Source organism: Phyllobates terribilis, unplaced genomic scaffold (assembly GCF_046119375.1).
Source record: "Phyllobates terribilis strain yellow unplaced genomic scaffold, ASM4611937v1 Scaffold_7__3_contigs__length_470593459, whole genome shotgun sequence".
NCBI lineage: Eukaryota > Metazoa > Chordata > Amphibia > Anura > Dendrobatidae > Phyllobates > Phyllobates terribilis.
In genome coordinates this window covers 162,589,974-162,615,189 of record NW_027362767.1, presented here as the reverse complement: position 1 = coordinate 162,615,189, position 25,216 = coordinate 162,589,974, and the positions used below count along the sequence as shown (strand labels likewise).

At 45.0% G+C, this 25,216-nt stretch overlaps 1 long non-coding RNA gene across 1 annotated transcript; it reads right to left on the bottom strand.

The window, feature by feature from the left end:
- Positions 1 to 8,878: 8,878 nt before the first annotated feature.
- Positions 8,879 to 24,023, bottom strand: LOC141153012 (uncharacterized). The gene is made up of 3 exons (XR_012247217.1): positions 23,882 to 24,023; positions 9,445 to 9,478; positions 8,879 to 9,173 (listed from the first exon to the last, which is right to left on the bottom strand). It is a non-coding gene; the product is annotated as an uncharacterized lncRNA (long non-coding RNA).
- Positions 24,024 to 25,216: the final 1,193 nt, after the last annotated feature.

Here is a 25,216-nt window from a genome sequence, read left to right as displayed (position 1 = left end):
CCCTTGCTGTCACTGGATACACAATACAGTATAGGAGACCCACTCTTTAATAATGGGAGCAACAATGCATAGCCGACTGCCTGCCCTTTAAGAATAGTAAGGGCCACCTGATGGCCCTATAAAAATAGGCTTTGTGACTTTCAGAGTCCCGTCTTCATAAATGAAATGGGATGTGTCTGATTATGTCTCACACAGCACATGGCCAGATAAGGTACTAAAATGTTAAAATTACATTTACTGGTAAATAGATTTTTCACGATTGAAAGCAATGCAAAAGTGCAAAAACGCATCAAAAACACTACGTGTGAACATAGCCCAAGGTGTGGAGGACCATTTTTGTTTTTAGCTGTTTATTTTGCCTTATATTCAATTCATTACACGGTAAAGAATGTTCATTAACATTTTACCCAGGAAAATCCATTTTGGTTTCGCTTTTGCTTGTTTTATTGTGAGCCCGTAAAAGTGGCGTAATCCTGTGACAACATTGTTCACAGCAGTGACCTTGGAGTCAGAGATGCTTCCAGGGGTCTTCCCCATGCTGTTCTCATGTCATTTGAGCACTGTTTACCTCGATTTTGGCAATTTTTAGGTCCCCTGCAGACCTCTGGGGGGGCGCCAAGAAAATGCTCCAGTTTCCTATCAATTTACATTGGGCTCATTGCTCGGGTCGAGCACCCGAGTATTCCAATTTACTCGACTCAAGCAACAAGCACCTGAGCATTTTAGTGCTCGCTCATCGCTAGCAATGGGGTGATATCAGGTCCAGAGAGGTAGATTTGTGTGTCATCAGCATAGAGGTGATACTGAAAGCTGTGAGACTCTATCAGCTGTCCAAGGCTGAAGGTGTAAATGGATAATGGTAGTTTTAGTGGAATGGTGCGGTCGGAAGCCTGATTGTAAGCAGTCAAGGAGGGAGCAGGAGGAAAGGTGGGAGGACAGTTCAAAATGGACGTGTTGTTCTAGTAGTTTTGAGGCATAGGGGAAAAGTGATATGGGGCAATAGTTAGTCAGAGTAAATGGGTCAAGAGAGGGCTTTTTGAGGATGGGTGTGATCAAGGCATGTTTGAAGCATGAGGGAAAGACTCCAGTTGTTAGTGACAGGTTGAAGAGGTGAGTTAGGTTTGGGATGAAGACTGTGGTAAGGTTAGTGATGAGGTGGGACGGGATTGGGTCAAGTTCCCAGGTGGTGGTGTGATTTGGAGAATAAAGAGGAAAGTTGATCTTCCATAATAGTGGAGAAGCTGCTTTTGGAGGAGGAGGGTTGAGTAGATATGAGGAGGGTCTGTGGGAACGTTAGGCAAAAGCTTTATTTGATGGCGTCAATCTTCTGTTTGAAGAATGAGGTAACGCCTTCGGCTGAGATGAGAGGAGGGGGAGCTGGGGGATGGAGGAAAGAATTGAAAGTGTTGAATAGCTGTTTAGGGTTGTGAGACAATGAGGATATGAGAGATGAGAAGCATGTTTGTTTTGCTGCAGTGAGTGTGGACTTGAAAGTAGTGTGGGACTGTTTGAATGCAATGAAGTGCTCGTTAGTGTAACCTTTTCCCTCTCTGCTCAGCAACCCTGGAAGCTCATCTCAGTTCTTTAGTCAGGTTGGGAAAAGGACAAGGAACTGTGGGTTGAGCATAGGACTTTTACAATCTGGACTGTACTACTGAGCTGAGCTGTGGTGAAGAAAAGAGGAAGGGTGGAGAAAGAGGACAAGTGAGAAAAGAGAAAGGAATCAGTAAATGGACGCGCCTCGTTATATGATCAGTGGGGTTCTCACTCTTTTTTTTACTATGTGCAATTACAAGCTTTTTAGCATTGAGATTTATGCAAATTAATTGGTCACAAATCATTGTTTGGGGAAAATTCGTTAACGTCAATGAATTAGAATTTTAAAAGATTTGTCCTGTTGGATAACACTATTAACCTGCAGATAGCGTTTATCTACAGCACTATTAAAGTTTAAAAAAATGCCCTTTGGCCCCATTTTGCTGGATTCACATAGAAGCAAAGTACAAAAAGCCTTCAATTTGGCTAATGCGGATTTTTGTACAGTTCAAGTAGAATTCAATTCCAGTCGAATGTATATGCTCATCTCTTATGCCAACACTATTAATGATTAATAAACTTTTATATATTTTACACCACATTCTCTGTTTGGAGGCTGACGTTTTCATCAGTCCTTGGAAATCTTCTGCAGAAGATAGAAACATGAAGAGGAGCTGACAAGATGACCAGCGATGGCAGAAAAGTTATGAGGTGAGGTAATTGGAAGATTTTATTAACCTCTTTCTGGTCTGTAGAAGTCAACAAAATGTGATTCGTTATGAATCTCTAGTATTAATCTCTATTTCTCCCATTCCCTTGCCACACTTTTTCCTTGAGTAAGTTTCTTTTACACTTTCATAATGTGTTAAATTATGAAAAAAAAACTGATCTACAAGACCGAGACGCCCAACTATGCATAGTAGTTACATTAACTACAAAACTTCACAGGAAGTGAATGAAACCTGCTCTGTGGCTGCTACTTTTTTCTGTAAAAGATGTATTTGGCTGTAGTGTTCCAACCACACGTAGAGGAAAATATGGGTGACCAGTGCCCACATGTTCAAGGCAGAGACTGACTACGCCTGGATACCAAGCTACAGATTTAGACATGAAATGATCAGATATCAGGCTTGGTAGAAAAAAAATATGACTAGTTTTATGAACTTGGAATGAGGAACCATAAGCAAAAGAGAACATACAGTGCTACTATTAATAAGAAGTAAAAAGGTCACATTATTCTCAGAAATGTTCCTTATAGTGATGAGCGAGCACTAAAATGCTCAGGTGCTCGTTGCTTGACTCGAGCAAATCGGAATGCTCGGGTGCTCGACCCGAGCAACGAGCCCAATGTAAGTCAATGGGAAACTAGAGTATTTTTCCAGAGGCCCACCCCTGGAGGTCTGTAGGGAGCCTAAAAATTAATAACATACAGAATGTTAGAGGTAAGCCTCTAAAGAAATTTCTTACGGGCATTATACACCCTTAAAAAAATGATGTGGGTGTTGCATCACCGTCACCCTGGTGATATGGTGGTGGAGGATGAGGAGAAGGACAACAAAAAATAGACAAAATCAGGAGCATATACCCGTGTGTGAGTGTGAAGAAGTGCATGGGAATAGACCCTCCCCCAAAATAAAACACTGTTTTTGACTTTATGTTCCGCTGCTATCATCCGGTAGTGTTGAGAAGTCTGGCCCAATCCAGCCCTTGTTCATTTTTATAAGAGTCAGCCTGTCAGCATTTACCGTTGACAGGCGGATGCACCTATGAGTTATACTTCCCCCAGTGGCACTAAAATCGAGCTGTAACACAACGCTAGCGGCAGGGCAGTTCAGGACCTACAAGGCGTAGAGAGCCTGTTCTTGCCATGTGTTCAGCTTGAATACCCAATAGTTATAAGGCACAGAGGAATCACGGAGGACGTTGGTACAGTCGGCAAGGTACTCCCTCACCATCTTCCAAAACGTTTCCCTAATTGTCAGAGTATCCTGCGCATCAGGGTCTGGACGCTGGGAGGGGCTGTTAAAACTGTCCCAGACCTTACACAGTGTTCCTCTGCCTCTGCTGCTTCGTATTTGTGTCTCCCTCACATGTACTTCTTGGTTGTCTAACGAACTGTGACCTCTGCCGCCAGTGTTTTCAGATGGGAATTTTTTTAATAATTCTACAAGAGCCTTCTGGTACTGCACCATTTTATTAGACCTCTCCGCCATGGAAAGGAGAGATATAAAGTTCTCCTTGTAGTGTCGGTCTAGAAGTGTCATCAAACAGTAATTACTGTCAGCCAAAATGCGCACAACACGAGGGTCATGGGAAAGGTAGAGGGACATAAACTCAGCCATGTGTGGCAGACTGCCAACAAGCAAGACTTCCCTGTCCTGACCAAGAGGACAACTGTCCATGCTCTCCTCCTCATCCTTCTATTCCTTGTTCTCCCTCTCCTCAGGCCATCCACGCTGAACAGAAGGTATGACAGTTGTGTGGGTAGTACCGTCTGTAGCGCAGGAAACCAGCTCCTGTTCCTCCTCCTTTCCTTCCTCATTATCACCCAATCCGCACTGGGATGAGATGAGTCTGGGCTGTGTGACATTAAACTATATGGTTCCTTGCTCCATCTCATTGTGCTCCACCTGCAATGACTCCTCTTTAATTGTGTGCATCAAGCGTTTCAGTAGACAGAGAAGCGGGATGGGGATGCTAATTATGGCATCATCGCTGCCACCATCTTGGTGGAGTCCTCAAAGTTTTGGCGGACAGCACAGATGTCAGACATCTATACCCACTCATTAGCTTTTATGTGCAGAGGTTGACCTGAATACCAAAGGACATGTTGAAGCTGGAACTCAACAACTGCCCTCTACTGCTCACAAATCCTTCCCAACATATACAACATTGAGTCCCAACCCATGGTGACAGCACACACCAGTCGGTGAGCTGGAAGCTGCAAACGCTGCTGAAGTACGCCGAAGGCGGTGGAAGCTGTAAGTGACTTTTGAAGATGGGCACACACGTGGCGTACTTTGACAAGCAGCTCAGGCAGATCCGGGTAGGTTTTGAGAAACCACTGAACAACTAGGTTGAGCAGATGGGCCACGCATGGTACTTGCGGGAGCTGGCCTAGCTTCAGAGAGGCCACCAGGTTCCGACCCTTGTCACACACAACCATGAATGGCTGTAAGTTCAACGGTGACCGCCACAGATCTGCCTGCTCTTTTACAGCTGTCAACAACTCTGCAGCGGTCTGCTGTTTATCACCTCAGCACAACCTGTTGCCGCTTGGCCGATGCAGTGCTGCAGTGCTTCCAGCTTCCGACTAATATGGTAATTTCGGAGGTATAAGCTAGGAGGAGGAGGAGGTGCAGGAGCTGTAGAATGTGGAGGCAACACTGATTGACCCAGGGCCCGCAATCCTCGGCGTTGGGAGGACATATTACGTTCCAGGGGCCGCCGCTATCAGGTTGCGGAAAGATTCCATCTCCATGAGCATAAAAGGCAACATTTCAAGTGCAAGCATTTGAGAAATGTTTGAGTCTAGTATTGTGGCCTGTGGGGCATTGGCTGCGTATTTGCAATTGTTTTCGAAGGACTGGGGTAGGGTTAACTTAATGCTGTGCAAGGTTGCAAGGGTACAATGACAGGTGCAGGGCGGGAGGCATCTTCGCCTGCGCCATGGACAGGGGATTGGCATGCACGCACAACAGGGAACAGGCTGTGGAGTCACCTGCAGACACTGTTTCTGGACCCTGGCTTCTGCCCAATTAGTCGGGTGCTTTGCTGTCATGTGCCTGAGCAGGCTGGTGGCGGTCAGGCTTGTAGTTTTGCTGCCCCTGATGATGTTAGCATGGCAGATGTTGCAAATGGCCCTTTTGGGATTATCTGGACAATCTTTAAAAAAGAACCTGATTCTGGAAGACCTAACAGTTGGACTGGCAACTTCCCTTGTGTTGGTGTTCCAGGGAACAGTTGCCCGCCTTGTCTCTGTGGCCTTCTCACTGCTTGTTCCTGCCTGTTGTGGTGCTACTCCTCCCTCCCCCTCTGTGCTGCTATCCTTGCTATGCCAGGTTGGGTTAGTGACTTCATTGTCCACCACCTCATTTTCCACGTAAGGACCCTGGGCCTAATCCTCTCTTGCTGTCTCATCATCATCCACCACTTGCGACAGTAATTGCATTTTCCCACCATCACCTTCATGTGACCATGGCTGCTCAAATATTTGGGCACCGCTACATTCGACCTACTCTTGCCCCACTTGAAGCGGGCTGGGTGAGAGGCCTGAATCTATATAAAGCTCTTCGGAGTTTCCAAGTGTGGGATCACTTGTCTCCAGGTGCTCGGCATGGTGGGAGGATGGAGGATCAGGGTGAGGAATATGTGATCCAGACTCACGGCTACTGAGACTGGACTGTGTAGAAGACAGGGTGGTGGTGGTGGTGGTGGTGGTGGCAAACTGACTGGAAACATGATCTGCTATCCAACCAACAACCTTTTCACACTGCTCTGGCTTCAATAGTGGTGTTCCGTGGAACCCTATAAGTTGGGACAAGAAGGTAGGTGGACATGATGTAAGTGCTTGTTGTGTTCCCTTAGCAGGCACAATTTCAGCTTGCCCACGGCCCCAGCCTCTGCGTGCACTACCACCATCATGTCCACTTCCCCCTCCCTTGCCAACCGACTTGCCCATTTTAAATGGAGGGTAATATTTGGCACGCTGCAAAAAATGTCACGATTATTACCGCTGTAATAGCGGATCACGTCTGATGGCCACAGTTTTAGGAAGTGGCCTTATAGATGTGTTATTGGTCAGCGACCAAGTGTGAATAGGATGAACAACACCCAAGTAACAGACTTTAAATGGTGGATAATATTTGGCAGGCTCCGAAAAATGTCATGATTATTACCAGGGAAGTTGCCAGTCCAACTGTAAGGTCTTCCCGAGTCTGCTTCTTTTTTAAAGACTGTCCAGTTAATCCCAAAAAGGCCATTTGCAACATCTGTCTTGCCAGCATCAGCAGGGGTAGCAAAACTAGCAGCCTGACCACCACCAGCATGATCAGGCACATGGCAGCAAAGCACCCGACTAAGTTGGCCGAAGGCCAGTGTTCAGAAATAGTGTCTGTGGGTGACACCACTGCCTCTTACCCTGTTGTACATGCACGCCAAGCCTCCGTCTATGATGCAGGCGAAGATGCCTCCCGCCCTGCACCTGTCATTGCACACTTGCAACCATCACCATCAGCAACCACGTTCACATCCTTGTCCCAGTGCAGTGTTCAGTTGTCCCTACCCCAGTCGTTTGAACGCAAGCACAAATATGCAGTCAATATATCTGACTTCTCTGGATTTAGACATTTGATAGCTGCACTTGAAAACCATAGGAAGGGCATTTGCCCTATGTAACAGCTTAGGCATTTCACTTTGTTTCTTCATTTCCAATATGAGGATTTAATGTTTCTGGACTGTTTTTATGTGTCTTCTGATGGCTATCGTATCAACAAGTGATGAGATATTCTGTTTGGTGCTCATCTTAAGAGCCTTGGATGTGTGAGACTTGGTTTGCTGAATATTGTTTTCTTGGTTTCACAATATTTCATTTTTGGTGTGTTATATTTAGGGCGCAATAGAGTCATTTAGGGCAAGCCAACAATGAATGGGGCGCCATATTGGAATCCTAGGGTGCCAACCTCCGCAGCAAGGCAAGGTAAGGTATTGGCCTGTATAGGTCTATACTAACTACCGCATCCTCAATATATCCCTAATATAAGAAGCCCCCCTTTTTATTAGTATTTAAATAAAATTGTTGTAAATAGTAGGAGGGTCTATTTAGCTGTGTTTTCATGAGATGTTGAAGCGTTTCAGAGTTATTATTACCTCATAAAGTGAAATTGGTCAGAATTGAAATAATTAGCTTGGTCAGGAAGGTGAAAACAAGCTGGGGTTAAGGGGCTAGAGTTGAGCAAATTTGATATATTTGTCTGACTGGCATCACCACCTATTTTGATAAAGTTGGCCGGGAGTGGTGTTAAAATGCAAAATGCCAGAAAGTTTTTGTGCAACTTTGAGTTGCTCGATTATTTTATGACATGTCGAGCTGTTTACTGCCAGGAAATTGTTGAAAAATCCTTGATGAATCCGGCCCTTATTTTTTTGTCTTGTGGAATTCTTTGGCAATTTTTGCACCAAATCCTTCAAAATGGCCCACGTGGGCACTAAGCCCCAATCTTAATGTATGAGAATGCTGGATTATGATGTGCCACATTTGTTAGGGTGCACCACCTCCAGAAATGTTGCTCAAGTAAAAGCCTAGAGTTCATTTCTGGTGAAATTTTCACCAAGAAAGTGGCACAAAATTTTGATGTATTTATTGGTCTAGTATTGCTCTGGCCCAACTTGGATCATTTTGTCAAAACAGACCAGAACTGCTGTAAAAATGCCAAAGGTCACAACATTTTTCACATCTTTGAATTGCACAAGAATTTTGTGCAATTTCAACGTGTTTACGCCAGTAATTTAGCAAGAAAAACCTTCATGAATAGGTCCCATGCTTCAAGAATTTTGCGCAAAATTAAAAAACTGCTTTTTATTTTCGTCTTTGACATGTTTTACGACAAAAAAGTTTCATATTGAACAAAATGAAGCGTACATGAAATCACTCCAGGGTGAAAACTATAATACATTTTTAAAAAGATTTTACAACTTTTTTTAAAAAAAAATAATGTTCATAAAGGAAAAAAAGTGCAATGCAAATAAAATCTAAAGGTATGTGCACGTCGAGTTTTTGCAGCTTTTACCATGAAATGTGAATGAGATTTCTGAAATTTCTCTTATTTTTTTCCTTACAGATTTGAAGCAGTTTCTTATTTGCAGCATTTTTTTGTATTGTTTTTCACCCATTCCAATCACTAGAAAAAAAACACGAAAAAAATGCGGCAAAAATGCAAATTATTTATGCAGCATTTTTCCTGCCAAAAGAACACGTTTTTTATACATAAATATCTGCAACAAATACTTCACATGTGCACATACCCTAATTAAGGCTCAAATTTAAGAGAAGCTCGGCCTCCCCTGGTATTAGTCAGGTACAGACTGTATAAACCCTCCACACCTTGCACTCAGGTACATGACACATGCTAGTGAGATGGGGACGCTGAGTGTCAGGGGGGAATGCTGGACCAGTGTGTAGAAACAATGGTGGACAGGGAGAAGAGACTGTTGGCCATCAGGTGAAGGAAAAGACAGAAACACCATATAGACAAAATAATCCACCACTGATCACCCAGCAGACGCCATTGTGGTTTTCCTCTGGTCGTTCCCATGCAGATTTACCTTCAGAATAACTCGTGGTGCTGAGAAATTACCTGTACTGGTGACTTATGTAGGAAAGCCAAGAAAACCAATGTTTGGGTGAAATTAGTAATTTACTTTACTGAAGGAAACATCTGATGGGTGAAAATATCAACTCTTTATTAGGGAACATAACAGGATGATTCATCTACTGTCTGCACAACATCATCACAATCATTATCTGCTGATTACATCACAAGACTTGGTTCAGTTCAGGTCGGTGGAAGATTTTGTATTTGGGTTCAGGAAATTCAAGTTACATGTCCTGTGTCCAGTAAGAAACATTGTGCTCAACCCTGAAAAAATATATAAAATTGTGTATATAGGACAGTAATGTTATCTCTAAATAATGCCATCATACAGTGCCCAGATAAGAGGACTAAGTTGGTGGAGACCCCATGGAATTTGCTCAATTTTCCCTCATTATAACGGCTCTATTTAGGAAATTACATTAAGAGGCTTCAAAGACCAAAATAATGTCCAAAGTCATGTCACCATGAAATTATTGGAAGCCACTTCTGCACTTTAGCTTCAGTCCCATAATTATCAGTAATGTTCCATATTTACCTCAGTCGTTGTGTCCGTGCATCTTAAACTTTAGCTGAAATATGAAATAAAATAAAAATATTTTGACAATATTTTTTTTTTACAAATTTACCTTTTACTTTAGCAAAATTCTTCAATCAATCTGCATCACTGTGCAGACAATATTATTATATAAAATTATTATTGTAGACCTGCTCTAAGTAAATCTCATTGAGCGACAATACCCAGACAAAACCCCTTGAAATCTGTGTCCAGAGACACAAGAAAGGGTTTGGAATAAACAAGAATGGCCACAATATTATAATAAGTCACCAACTAAGTTAATTGTTCATAATTAGTGATGAGCGAATATGTTTGAAATCCGATCTCAAATGTTAAGCTCGACATGAATGTGGCACATTCGGATTCGTGATCGGAAAGGCGAGCAAAATTTGTTAAATTCAGGAAAATGGGTAACGTTCAGCAAACTTACGTTGTTATGTGATTGCAGGGCAACTCCTGTGTTTTTTACATTTTTGCTAGCATAGTGCTTGTGTATGATGAGCAGGGGGACGTGGCAGATGAGTGGGGGTCTGGTGATAGCTCAGAACAGGTCAGATCAGCGGCAAGCTTTTTTTAAAAAATTTTTTCCTGTAGGCGGTAACTTTAAGTCAGGAAAGCGCGGCCAGCCAATCAGAACTCAGGAAGCATCCACAGTGTCCTAGACACAAGGGCTTCTGCAATTGGCTGCTGAAATCACATGTCCTCTCCATAGAAAAAAACGGTCATGTTCCCTCAGCACCATTTTATTCATGTCACTTGAGTTAGACGCTGCTCTGGACCCAGCTCCTATGTAATGAGAGAAATTAGCTAGATAGATGGCGCTTCTGTGGAAGTCAGATAGTGTAGATAAATCCTGTGCGGTGTACCTGTTCAATTATCCTTGCAGCCTTTTTTTTGTTGTTTTTGTACAATTACTAATATTCTCACAGAAAGAGCAGGGCCTATGGCATAGAACAGTGCTGTGCATCGGTGTCAAGAAAAGGAGGAAAGCCTCTGCATCATGCCCAAAATTTTTTTACTTTGGATTCGGGGCAGGACGGAGTAGGATCCAAGCAGGTTCCTGACCCTCGTCACCAGACGTTAACTACGGGGGAGGTGATCCTGATGAGGCTCAGCATACTTTGCAAGAAAAAACTCAGTAGAGGGAAAAAGTGCAATAATTTGACTACCACATGCATGAACCTTCACATGTGCACACAGCATGAGTTACTCTGGCAATCTCACTGCGATAAAATGCAGACGTGTGGACCTCAACAACCATCAGCTGCCCCATCAACCGCATCTGCTGCTCCTTCCTTCTCCTCTGTTACCGTGCCAAGTATTGGCATGCAGGTCTCCCACTGCAAAACTTCTGTTTCTCTAACCGCTCCAGTCAGACTGAGTGAGAGCTCGTCCGCTGTAACGGAAGCCGACAAGCCTGCTGTACTTGTTTCACCGAGCACATCACACATTTCTCAATCCACTGTAGGATCTGGGCCTGAACCTCACTCACAGTCCAGCAGTTTGTCCGTTTCACTATACTCTGACCCCTTTCAGCACCGCAGCCATCCCTCGGTCCCGCAGTTGTGATCACGTAAAATATTATTACATCCTACACATGACAAATCTAACAGGCTGAACTCCACCATCTCAAATCTGTTGGCCACGAAAGTGTTGCCTTTCCACCTGGTAAATACAGATGGTTTCCGAAAGCTGATGGCCGTCGCAATCCTCCAGCACCAGCTGCCCAGTCGCCATTACTTCTCTAAGAAAGCTGTGCCTGCGCTACACCAGCATGTCGCAGACAACATCACCCGTTCCTTGACTAAATCTATATCTGCCAGGGTGCATCTCACCACAGATACCTGGACGAGTCAGCACGGCCAAGGGCGTTACCTCTTGCTGACTGAGCACTGCGTGACTGGTGGCTGTGGGGGCAGGCAGGGAAAGGGCTGCCCCACAAATCTTGGAATCCCCAAGGTTTGCAGAAGAAACCTTTGTATTACACACTTCCTTCACTGCTTCTGCATCCTCCACCTCCTCTAGGGCCTCCACCTGCGCAATCAACCTCTCTCTTAATGGGACAGGCATTCCAACAGTGCAGAATGAATCCACATCACCTCCGTACTGCGCAACCAGGGCTCACAGCAATCTGGCCGTCTTCAGATGAATATGTCTTGGAGATCCCAGTCATACAGCTGAAGAATTGTGGACGGCTCTCCGGGCTCAGTTTCAGCAATGGCTGTCTCCGCTGAACCTAGAGCCAGGGAAGGCCGTGTGCAATAATGGTTTGAACCTGTTGGCAGCCCTACGCCGAGGTGAACTCACACATGTGCCTTACATGGCTCACGTTCTCAGCCTGGTGGTATAGTGATTTCTCCGCCACTATCCTTGCCTGGATGAGCTGCTTCAGAAAGTACATAAGCTGTGTGCTCACTTCTGCCATTCACATCCCTCATGTCATCAACTTGCATTGATACAGAGGTCTTCTCATTGCCAGTTAACAGGTTGATATGCGATGTGCCGACGCGGTGGAATTCCACTCTGCACATGTTGCAGCGTCTGTGGCAGCAGCAATGAGCCCTGACACAGTATGTCATGTCGTATAGCCTAGCCAATGTAGTACGGATGTGGGGCATATCACGGTTATGGAGTGGGAACAAATTAAGGGCCTCTGCACCCTTCTGCATGGTTTTCAAATGGCTACTAAACTAGTTAACACTGACAATTCCATCCTCAGCATCACTATTCCGGTCATCTACATGCTGGAGAAGACTTTGAATAGTTTGCGGCAGGAGGTATTTTTCCCAGAAGAAGAGGAGGATGCGGAAGGGATAAGAATATCTCAAAGTTCCAGACTGTCGTCACACAGGTGGATGCCAAGTGATGGTGGCTTCCTGCGATCGAGGGGGTTTGGTGATGCCAGACATACTGTTAGTGAAGGTGCAAGAGCCGAGGAACAAATGGAGGAGGAAGAGGTGATGGGCGACAAACAGTCAGAAGACGAAGAGGATAATCATCCCCTCTCTGTTGAATGTGGTTGGCAGGAGGGGACAGAGGAAACATGCATCAGTGTTATGCAGTCAACAATAGATTCTGGCTTTGGACCACGTGGAAGAGCTCGACATATGAGTGCCTTCTTGTTGCACTTTCTGCAAAATGATCCACGTATAGTTAGGATTCAAAATAGTGTTGACTACTGGGTTGCCACTCTGTTATATCCACGATATAAGAGTAAATTTTGCCAGATGCTTCCCACCCTGGAAAAGGAAACACTAATGTTGGAGTATCGAAACAAGCTTGTATGCAACCTTAATAGAGCTTTTCCCCAAGATAGGAGTGAGGCACACAGTGTGCATCGCAGCTGTAGTCTTTCAACCTCTGGCACGTCAGTTCGTCAACATCAAAACATTAGCAGCAGAAGCAGAGAAAGTGGCAGAAGCAATTTCTGTGAGTACTTTCACACATTTTTTTAGACCAGCTCATGCACCAGCACAACAGAGTACTAGTCTGGCACGTGGAGAATGACTGGAGAGGATGGTGGAGGACTATCTAGAGCTCAATACAAATACCATCAGTGAGGATTTTGAGCCTTTTACATTTTGGTCTTCAAAAATGGATGAATGGCCTGAGCTCGCCTGTCATGCCTTGGAGGTTTTATCATGCCCAGCAGCCAGCATTCTCTCAGAATTTGTGTTCAGTGCAGCTGGTCGTGTCCTGACGGATAAGAGAACCCGGCTGTCCCATGAAAGTGTTGACCGCTTAACTTTCATCATGATGAACAAGTCATGGATCTCAAAGGACTTTTGACCTCAATGTACAGGCTGTACAGAGTAGGTGATGTTGTAGTTTTTAGTGTGCTGCAATGATCTTGCGGAATTGCAGTCTGTGATATGGCTTGTGTGCCTGCTCTTGCTGCGGCTGCAGGTTTTCGGCCTTAATTTTAGGAAATGTGGGGAATCCTGATTGGGTCTCCATTAGTGATGAGCGAACGTGCAGGGATTACCTGCCACACACTGTAATGCCGCAGCCATGTTGATTGTGTCTTTACAGTTATTGGCTGGACGCACAGCATCATCAGGTATATATAAGACCGAGCGCTGCCATGCTCTTCACAGTCTAACCCAGGCAGAGTAGTGAGAGGTGCTGCTGCGTCAGGGAGAGATTTGCTTGTTTAGAGTTAGTATAGGTATTCCACAATGTATATCTATAATATCCATCTGAACTAACAGTCCTTCTGAGGACTAATCCAGCTGCATATAATCAGTGGTGATAGCAGGAATTAGGCAGGCAGCCAGTGTATGTGGCAGACTGCAGTGCTTATAGCAAGAGGGTCCATTGAGCGTCCTGTTAGTCTAGATATTCCACAACATATATATATATATATATATATATATATATATATATCAGAGCTAGGCAGGCAGGCAGTGTATGTGGCAGACTGCAGTGTTTAATACATCACAAGAGGCTCCATTCCAGTTCTGTCTGCTGCTTCTGTTACAGATATTTTTACAAAAAGCCCCAGGTATCAGGAGCTAGGGATAATTATTTTTTTTTATCTTAATCCTGATTATTTGGTTAAAAAGAAATCCAGAGAACATCGTTTTTCTGCTCCATTTGCTTGTTGCCACAGCAGAATACAGACAGATTCTTTGCATATTAAAGCGATAAAAATCCAGAAATTTGTAGTGAACGTGGAAAATATTGGCCTCCATTTAAATTTTGTTGCAGTGTGTCAGTGAAGTTATTGACACGAGGTCGCTGTGAAAAATAGTAACCTACGGGCCAGCTATTGAAAACTGTGGTTTTCCATCATACGTATCACATATCACTGCGGTTCAAATCCAGCCATTTGTAGTGAACGTGGAAAATACTGTCCTACATTTAAAATGGGCAAGGCGCGTGGCAAGGGACGGGGAAGTGGATGTAATGCTGATGATGGTGCATGCAGAGGATGATGCCGAGGCTGTGGGCAAGCTGAAATTGTGCCACAACACACACCCACATCTTCTCGCTTGACCTTCCTGTCCCAACTAATAGGGGACCGCAGAACACCACTATTGAACACAGAGCAGTGTGAAAAGGTTACTGGTTGGATAGCAGATAATGCTTCCAGTCACTTAGCCACCACCACCACCCTGTCTTCCACACGGTCAAGTCTCAGTAGCCGTGAGTCTGGACTGCATATTCCTCACCCTGATCCTCCTTCCTCCCACCATGCCGAGTGCCCAGAGACAACTGATCCCACATTTGGACACTCCAAAGAGCTGTTCACTTTTCCATCTATAGTTTCGGGCCTTTCGCCTGGTCCACTTGAAGCGGGGAAAGAGGAGATCGCATGTAGTGATGCCCAAATATTTGAGCAGCCACGGTCACACGAAGGCGATGGTGGGAAAATGTCACAAGAGGTGGATGATGATGAGAAACAATTGCTAGAAAGTCAGGAGGAGGACCATGGTGTGGAAGGGCAAGATGAGGTGGTGGATGATGAAGTCGCTGACCCAACCTGGCAAGGTGACATGCAGAGTGAGGACAGCAGCACACAGGGGGAGGGAGGCGTAGCACCACAACAGGTAAGAACAAGCAGTGTGGTGGCCGCAGACAGAAGGCGGACAACCGTTCCCTGTAACATCATCACGACGGAAGTTGCCAGTACTACTGTTAGGTTTTCCCGAGTCTGGTCCTTTTTTAAAGACTCTGCCGATAACCCCAAAAAGGCCATTTGCACAACCTGCCAGGCCAGCATCAGCAGGAGTAGCAAAACAAGCAGCCTAACCACCACCAGCATGATCAGGCACATGGCAGCAAAGCACCCAGCTAAGTGGGCTGAACCTTAGGGTCCAGCAACATGGTCTGCGGGTGACACCACTGTTTGTTCCTCTGTTGTGCATGCACGCCAATCCCCTGTCCAACGCACATGCCAAGATGCCTCCCGCCCTGCACCTGTCGTTGAACACTCTCAACTAGCAACATCAGCAAGCATGTCCACATACTTGTCCCAGCGCAGCATTCAGTTGTCCCTACCCCAGCCCTTGAAACGCAAGCTCATACACGCAGCTAACGCCCCATAGGCCACACTACTAAATTCACACATATCGCGAATGCTTGCCTTTTAGGCTCGAGGAGATGGAAGGTTTCTGTAACCTCATGGCGGCGGCCGTCCCTTGGTACTCGGTCCCCAGCCGCCACTATTTCTCCTGGTGTGTTGTCCCCGCATTACACAAGCACATGTCCCACAACATTAGCCGTGCCCTCAACAACGCAGTTACTAGGAAAGTCCACCTAACCACGGACACGTGGACAAGTGCTTGTGGGCAAGGATGGTATATCTCACTGACGGCAACTGGGTTAACCTAGTGGAAGACGGGACCCAGTCGCACGTTGGGATGGAACACGTCCTCCCGACACCGAGCATTGTGGGACCTGGGTCAATCAGGGTTGCTCCCACATTCTACAGCTCCTGCACCTCCTCCACCTCTTCAGCATCCATCTCCGAAATGACCACATCAGTTGCAAGTTGGAAGCACTGCCTCGGCAAAGCGGCAACAGGCTGTGCTGAAGCTAATATGCTTAGGTGATAAGCCACACAGCGCTGAAGAGCTGTGGACAGCTCTGAAAGAGCAGGCAGATTTGTGGCTGTCACTGCTGAACCATACAGCCAGGCATGGTCGTGTGTGACAATGGCCAGAACCTGGTGGCAGCTCTGAGGCGAGGTGACCCTCGTGGTTCAGCGGTTTCTAAAAACCTACCCGGATCTGTCCAATCTGTTTGTTAAAGTACGCCGCTTGTGTGCCCATTTTAGTAAGTCAGTTACAGCTTCCGCCGCTCTTGTCGTGCTACAGCAGTGTTTGCAGCTTCCGGCTCACCGACTGGTGTGTGATGTCCCCACACGTTGGAACTCTACATTGCAGATGTTGGGAAGGATTTGTGAGCAGAAGAAGGCAGTTGTTGACTACCTGCATCAAAAAGGCCATTGGTATTCAGGTCAGACTCCACACATAAAACCTCAGGAGTGGACATGGATGTCAGACATCTGTACCTTCCTCCAAAACTTTGAGGACTCCACCAAGATGGTGAACGGCATTGATACCATAATTAGCATTACCATCCCACTTCTCTGTCTTCTAAAACGCTCTTTTCTCTCAATTAAAGAGGATGCATTGCAGGCGGAGCATGATGAGATGGAGCAAGAAACCATAAAGGGTGATTACACACAGCCCAGCCTCATCTCATCCCAATGTTGATTGGGTGACCATGAGGATGAGGAAGAGGAGGAGGAAGAACAGGAGCTAGTTTCCTGTGGTATAGATGGCACTACCTGCACAAGTGCCGTGCCGTCTGTTCAGCATGGATGGCCTGAGGACAGGGAGGAGGAGGATGAGGAGGAGAGCATGGTTAGGCATCCTCTTGGTGAGGACAGGGCAGTCTTGCCTCTTTGCAGTCTGGCACACATGGCTGAGCTTATGTTACGCTGCCTTTACCGTGAGCCTCGTGTTGTTCAAATTTTGGATGACAGTCATTACTGGTTGGTGATGCTTCTATACCCACTGTGCAGAGAGAACTTTATGTCTCATATTCCTTTGCAGGACAGGCCTAATAAAATGGGGCAGTACGAGAAGGTTCTTATTGTGAAATTAGTGAAAAAATTCCCATCTTAAAACGCTGTCGGCAGAGGTCACAGTTCGCTGGACAACGAAGGAGTACAGGAGATGAGACACAAATGCAATCCAGCAGAGGCAGGGGAACACTCTCAAAATTCTGGGACAGTTCTCTCAGACCCTCCCATCTCATAGGCCCTGAGGCGGGGGGGTACTCTCACAAGGAGTGCAAACTTTCAGAATATGGTGAGGGAGTACCTTGCTGACCGTACCAACGTCCTCCGTGATTCCTTTGTGCCTTATAATTATTGGGTATCCAAGCTGGACACGTAGCATGAACTGGCTCTTTACGCCTTGGAGGTCCTGGCCTGCCCTGCCTCTAGCATTTTGTCAGAGCTAGTTTTTAGTGCCGCCGGTGGAATTATAACCGATAGGCACATTCGCCTGAAAATGCTGACAGGCTGACTCATGAACAAGGTCCGGATTGGGCCAGACTTCCCAACACCACCAAACGATAGCAGCGTAACATGAACTCAAATACAGTCTCTTTTTTTGGAGAGGTCTAACTCTATTCCCATACACCTCTGTCTTCACACCCAGACATACAGTACAGACCAAAAGTTTGAACACACCTTCTCATTTAAAGATTTTTCTGTATTTTAATGACTAGGAAAATTGTACATTCACACTGAAGGCATCAAAACTATGAATTAACACGTGTGGAATTATATACTTAACAAAAAAGTGTGAAACAACTGAAAATATGTCTTATATTCTAGGTTCTTCAAAGTAGCCACCATTTCCTTTGATGACTGCTTTGCACACTCTTGGCATTCTCTTGATGAACTTCAAGAGGTAGTCACCGGAAATGGTTTTCACTTCACAGGTGTGCCCTGTCAGGTTTAATAAGTGGGACTTCTTGCCTTAAAAATGGGGTTGGGACCATCAGTTGTGTTGTGCAGAAGTCTGTTGCATACACAGCTGATAGTCCTATAGACTAGACTGTTAGAATTTGTATTATGGCAAGAAAAAAGCAGCTAAGTAAAGAAAAACGAGTGGCCATCATTACTTTAAGAAATGAAGGTCAGTCAGTGCGAAAAATTGGGAAAACTTTGAAAGTATCCCCAAGTGCAGTTGCAAAAACCATCAAGTGCTACAAAGAAACTGGCTCACAAGAGGACCGCCCCAGGAAAGGAAGACCAAGAGTCACCTCTGCTTCTGAGGATAAGTTTATCTGAGTCACCAGCCTCAGAAATCGCAGGTTAACAGCAGCTCAGATTAGAGACCAGGTCAATGCCACACAGAGTTCTAGCAACAGACACATCTCTTAAACAACTGTTAAGAGGAGACTTTGTGCAGCAGGCCTTCATGGTAAAATAGCTGCTAGGAACCCACTGCTAAGGACAGGCAACAAGCAGAAGAGACTTGTTTGGGCTAAAGAACACAAGGAATGGACATTAGACCAATGGAAATGTGTGCTTTGGTCTGATGAGTCCAAATTTGAGATCTTTGGTTCCAACCACCGTGTCTTTGTGCGACGCAGAAAAAGGTGAACGGATGGACTCTACATGCCTGGTTCCCACCGTGAAGCATGGAGGAGGAGGTGTGATGGTGTGGGGGTGCTTTGCTGTTGACACTGTTGGGGATTTATTCAAAATTGAAGGCATACTGAACCAGCATGGCAACCACAGCATCTTGCAGCGGAATGCTATTCCATCCGGTTTGCGTTTAGTTGGACCATCATTAATTTTTTAACAGGACAATGACCCCAAACACACCTCCAGGCTGTGTAAGGGCTATTAGACCAAGAGAGAGCGTGATGGGCTGCTACGCCAGATGACCTGGCCTCCACAGTCACCAGACCTGAACCCAATCGAGATGGTTTGGGGTGAGCTGGACCGCAGAGTGAAGGCAAAAGGGCCAACAAGTGCTAAGCATCTCTGGGAACTCCTACAAGATTGTTGGAAGACCATTTCCGGTGACTACCTCTTGAAGCTCATCAAGAGAATGCCAAGAGTGTGCAAAGCAGTCATCAAAGCAAAAGGTGGCTACTTTGAAGAACCTAGAATATAAGACATATTTTCAGTTGTTTCACACTTTTTTGTTAAGTATATATTTCCACATGTGTTAATTCATAGTTTTGATGCCTTCAGTGTGAATGTACAATTTTCATAGTCATGAAAATACAGAAAAATCTTTAAATGAGAAGGTGTGTCCAAACTTTTGGTCTGTACTGTAGGTATACGCTTCCTGATTTTGTCTATTTGCTCTTGTCCTCCTCTTTCTCCACATCCTTATTCTACATATATATCCACATATCACCACCATATGTACCATATCAACATATCTATGTATCTTGCAATGGGCATTGGAGTTCCTCCAAATTTTTGGCAGAAGTTGCTTCACTGCATAGGCAAACACTATGGGAGACCCACTTGCTAATAATGGAAACATTGTTTTTAGGAGGCTCTCTGACCTCTACGTCTCTTGCAAGGGGCATTGGAGTACCTCCAAATTTTTGGCAGCCCTTGCAGTCACTGCATACGCAATAACAGCATAGGAGACCCAATCATTAATAATGGGAACAACAAAGCAGAGCCGGCTGATGTCTCTTTAACAATAGCGCGGGCCGACTGCCGGCCCTTTAAGAATAGTAAGGGCCGCCTGATGGCCCTATAAAAATAGGTTTGTGACTTTTTGAGTCCCTCCATCATAAATGAAACACGATGTGTCTGATGATGTGTCACACACCACATGGTCAGATAAGGTTGTAAAATATTAAAATGACATTTCCCGGTGAATGCATTTGTCTTAAATTATAACATAAGAAAATACAGTAGGATCTTTCTTTAGAATGAAAACCAGAGTCGCCAATGTAACCTCAAAGTAATCACATTGTTCAGTTCCTGCACCTCCTCCTCCAGTTCGGCCTCCATCTCTGAAAGACCACATCAGTCACAAGCTGAAAGCACTGCCTTGGCCATTCGGCAACAGGCTGTGCTGAAGATAACATGCTTAATGCTTAGGTGACAAATCGCCCACCGCTGCACAGTTGTTGAAAGCTGTAACACAGCAGCCTAATCTCTGACTCTCACCGCTGAACATACAGCCAGGCATGGTCGTGTGTGACAATGGGTGGAACCTGTTGACGAAGAAATGACAGCCGGAGAAGATACGGTTTCCCAAAAGTCAGTCCTTTCACAGAGCTAAAAAATATGGCTGTAGTGAAATACAGCTCACCGACAAGCTGTGGACTGGCTCCGTACTGTCCCTGGCCACATTCACTTGACCATGTGTTTGTGGTTAGGCGGTCCTTCCCAGTATGTGCACTGGGAAAGTCACGGGTATTGTTGTGGGACCCGCGCTTGTGGAAGGCGGAGACGACACCGGGAGAAATAGTGGCAGCTGGGGACCGAGTATGGACACCCGGCCACACCCGCCATGAGGCCACAATTCAAGTGCTAGCAGCTGTCAAAAATTTGGCCGTACACTATGGCAGTCTGAGGGTGGGTGGGTGGCTGGCTGCATGCTTGCACTTGCATTCCAAGGAATGGGGTAGGGACAACTGAACGCTGCAGTGGGACAAGGACGTGGAAGGTGATTGTTGTAAGTCTGCAACGAAAGGTGCATGGCGTGAGGAATCTTCGCATGTGCCAAGGATCACTTTTGATGGGCACACTTAGGCAGTGACCTGGGAGTCAGAGATGCTTCCAGGGGTCTTCCCCATGCTGTTCCCACGTCTTTTCAGCACTGTATACATGTGTTTGATGATGTGACACACACCACATGGCCAGATAAGGTTTTAAAATGTTAAAATGACATTTCCCGGTGAATGCATTTGTCATGGCTGAAAGCAATGCAAAAGTGCAAAAACGCATCAAAAGCGCTATGTGTGAACATAGCCCAAAGTGTGGAGGAGCATTTTTGCTTTTGGTTATTTATTTTGCCTTATATACAAGTCATTACCCTGGAAAGGATGTTCTTTAACATATTTCCCAGGAAAATCCATTATGATTTAGTTTTTGCATGTTTAATTGTGACGCGGTAAAAGTGGCATAATACCTCTGACAACGTTGTTGATGGCAGTGACCTGGGAGTCATAAATGCGTCCAAAGGTCTTCCCCATGCTGTTCTCATGTCATTTGAGCACTGTTCCCATCAATTTGAGTAATTTCTAGGCCCTCTGCAGATCGCCGGGGGAGTCACCTGAAAAATGCTCGAGTTTCCCATACTTACATTGGGCTCGTTACTCCGACCGAGCACTCAACCATTCCAATTTGCTCGACTCGAACAACATGCACCCGATCATTTTAGTGCTCACTCATCACTAGTCTCCATCTATTGGGCTGGCTGTAGTGGAAGGGGTTTCAGTCCCCATTATACTACTTATACTCTAGTGTAATTGATGCCACTTTGGTGGTTTTAGGCCCAAATGTTTTCAAATGGTAACAGTCCTGATTGGGTCTCCATCTACTGTGTTGGCTGTAGTGGAAGAGGTGTCGGTCCTAATTGTATAATTTCTGCTGTACTGAAATTCATGACATTTTGTTGGTGTCTGCCAGTAATTTTTGGAAATGTGGGGAATCCTGATTGAGTCTCCATCTATTGGGTTGGCTGTAGTGGAAGAGGTGTCGGTCCCCATTTATACTAGTTATACTCTAGTGAAATTGATGCCACTTTGGTGGTTTTAGGCCCAATTGTTTTCAAATGGGAACAGTCCTGATTGGGTCTCCATCTACTGTGTTAGCTTTAAGGGAAGAGGTGTTGCTCCTAATTGTACATTTTCTACTGTACTGAAATTGATGCCACTTCGGAGATATTAGGCCCTTATTTAGGGAAATGTGAACACACCTGATTGGGTCTCCATGTGCTGGGTTGGCTGCAGTGGAAGATAATTTGGTCTCCTTTGCAATAGTTATACTCTAGTGAAAGATATTGATCTCCACACAGGTGTACACAGACCTGATAGACTCAATATGGGTATACAATGCAGACTGCATCTCAGCTTAAAATCGTTTCAGGCAGATATTCTTCTCAAAGGGGAAAAAAAAAGAAAGTTGGGTCCGTGCAGCTTCCTGACCCTCGACTGTACTGTGCTGTCAGGGCAAGAAAAAGAGGAGGGTGACTCTGTGGGCGAAGAATGGGATATCACATTGGATAATGATGAGGTTGCACATTCAACCTGGTGTGAACCCAGAGGCATGCAGCAGAGTAGCTCATCTGAGGAGGTGGAGAAGGAAGATGAGGAGGTTACGTTGCGTCTTATGGTGCATACAAGGAGTGATGCAAACACGAGGAGCACTACATCCTTAGTCAAAACCATGGCAGTGACCAGCAGCGGTCGGTGGTCTGCAGCTCGCAGTGGCAGCAAGGGTTGCCTAGCCTGGGAGTTTATTGAGACCGAAAAGGATGAGACAATTCACGTTATCTGAAAACTTTGCGATAAAAAACTCAGTAGAGGGAAAAAGTGCAATAATTTGACTACTACATGCATGAACCTTCACATGCGCAATCAACATGCGTTACTCTGGCAATCTCACTGCGATAAAATACAGACCAGCGGACCTCAACAACCATCAGCTGCCTCATCAACCACATCCGCTGCTCCTCCTCTGTTACCGTGCCAAGTACTAGCACGCAGGTCTCCCACTGCAGATTCTCTGCTTCTCTACCTGCTCCAATCAGGCTGAGTGAGAGCCTGTCAGCTGTAACGGAAGCGGACATGCATGCTGTGTTTTTTTCCCCGAGCACACCACATGTTTCTCAATCTGCCATAACATGTCCACCTGCACCTCACTCACAGGTCAGCAGTTTGTCCGTTTCACCGTACTCCACCTTCTCTCAGCACCGCAGCCAGCCCTCGGTCCCACATTTTTGGTCACGTAAAAAATTGTTTCCTCCCACACATGACAAAGCTAAGAGGTGGAAATCCACCCTCTCCAATCTGTTGGTCACGAAAATGTGGTGACAGGCCCTAATTTTTTGATTTGTGAACACTCCTGTATGGCTGCATTTTTACTGAGGAGGTAACCAGAGAACCTGAAGGAAAGCCCCGCAACACGGGGAGAACATACAAACTACTTGCAGATGTTGCCCTCTATCATCATAAAGGAGTTAGCTCGTTGTCTAGGAGACCGACCACCGCTGCTGTTTACCTTGTGAACATTGCATTGATGCTTGCAAGGCTTTACCGTGACAGAGAGGAGCCAGAAGACCGCAGAGTCTGATTCCTCCCACTCCTGCAGTCATTAAAAAGATGGCTTACACCTTCATATTAATTGGTGCAGGGGTTAATCTGCTCAGTTGTGAGCCCCTGGAAGCTTAACGTGATTTAGGCTCTCGACAGATTTGTCCCTTGCATCTCCCCTACTGTGATAACGCTGTACCCCAACACATGAGACTGTCACCTACCGTGGAAACCTTGAAAAGGAAGCTGCACGACTAGCTGTATCCTGACCTACTGTATCCTCACCCATCCCATGTAGATTGTTTGTGCGCCCTGGCGGGCAGGGTCCTCTCTCCTCTTGTGCCAGTCAGTGATCCCTTTTGACATGTAACGCGCAACGGAATAATAGTAATAATAATTATAGTATTTGTACTCTGTGTCAATTGATGGCATTTTCCAGGTGTATACCCCAAATTGTATGTGTTTTGGCAGCTTTTGGGCTGGTTTTAAGGTGTTGTGTATGCGTTTTTTTTGTCCCCTATTAAATCCTATGGCGTTCGGTAACGTTCGTCGAACATTCGACAAATTAATCGGCGAATATCGCAAATTCGGCGATCATAATCCGAATCAAATATTGAAACATTCGCTTCATATTTCCATGTGAATACATTACCTGTGAGTCTGAAAGTCAGGATGATATGAAAAGACAAAGCCAGGATCAGTAAAATACTGGTGGTGGCCACCCGGACCAAGAAGACTTGACATTTAGAAGAAAAAAATCCATGGTGCCCATCTGCAATGAGAACACAACGCTAGAATATGAATATCAGACATTATCCTGAAATTCCACTTTAAAGGTCATCATTTTCTGTCTTCTAGACAGCTCCCAACAAAATTTTGTAACCCATACAGATGCTCACCTGACCTATAGCATTGACTCATCCAGGAATATGAACTATTTATGACTATATTGTAGATGGGGACCTCTGGAAGTCGTCCCTTTATGACCAACCTAAAAGTTCTTACAAACTCTATAAACTGGTACCTTTCTAACACACAAGATCACCTAATAACATTTTGTAGTAATATCTCTAGGTCAGACGTTGTATCTGAGGGAGGAGGTGATTAATCACCCAAAATATGCAGTTACACATTGGTATGGTGACTTCAGGGCAGATCCAAAATAAGGTCCTCCAGCTTGTAAATGAGTTCAATATCCTTAGTTAAAATTGATAATCAGATGTGTAATATTTAGTTACTAGAGATGTTCTGTATTTCTACCAATCTTAACATGTACATACAGTATAGGACATAAATAGGGAGATATACCGTAGTGGTTTCTGCCATCAATTTCTTTCCAATAAGTAGGAATGCTTTGGTTTTCTAAAGATTTTTTGAATTGTAAAATATACAGCTCAGTTACTTGGATTTACTAATTTTTTAAAGGAATTCCACATCCAGGACATATTATTACATTACCTTTTTCTGTTATTACCCAATGGACACTTATAGGAGATGATCTAAGCCAAACTTCACAGGTGACTTTCTCCCCATGGTTCCAGTGTACCGCAGGTAGTGAAATGAAGTTCACAATTGTCCATGTGCTATTGGATCCCATTTTAGAGATCGTCCGACCCCTGTGTTGTCTTCCAGAAACGTTCCAGGTAATTTGTACTGTATCACGAGCCTCATGTACCACACAAGCAAGCTGTGATAAGCTATGAGTGCGCGGAGGCTGAAGAAGAGCAAGAATATGGACCGAGCTTCTGGGAGTGGACCTGTCTGCACAAGGAATATTGACATATAGTGATAGATTAAAGAAGACAAAATAATAAGCTCATATTTGTAGATACAAAAACGTCATATAATTACAGGGCATTGTCCTGTAATGTGACTTTTTCTACAAATAAAGGACCGTCACATGCTTGAAAGTTTGTGAACCTTTCAGAATTTTGGATATGTTTGCATCAATTTGACCTAAAACTATATCAGATTTTCACATGAGTTC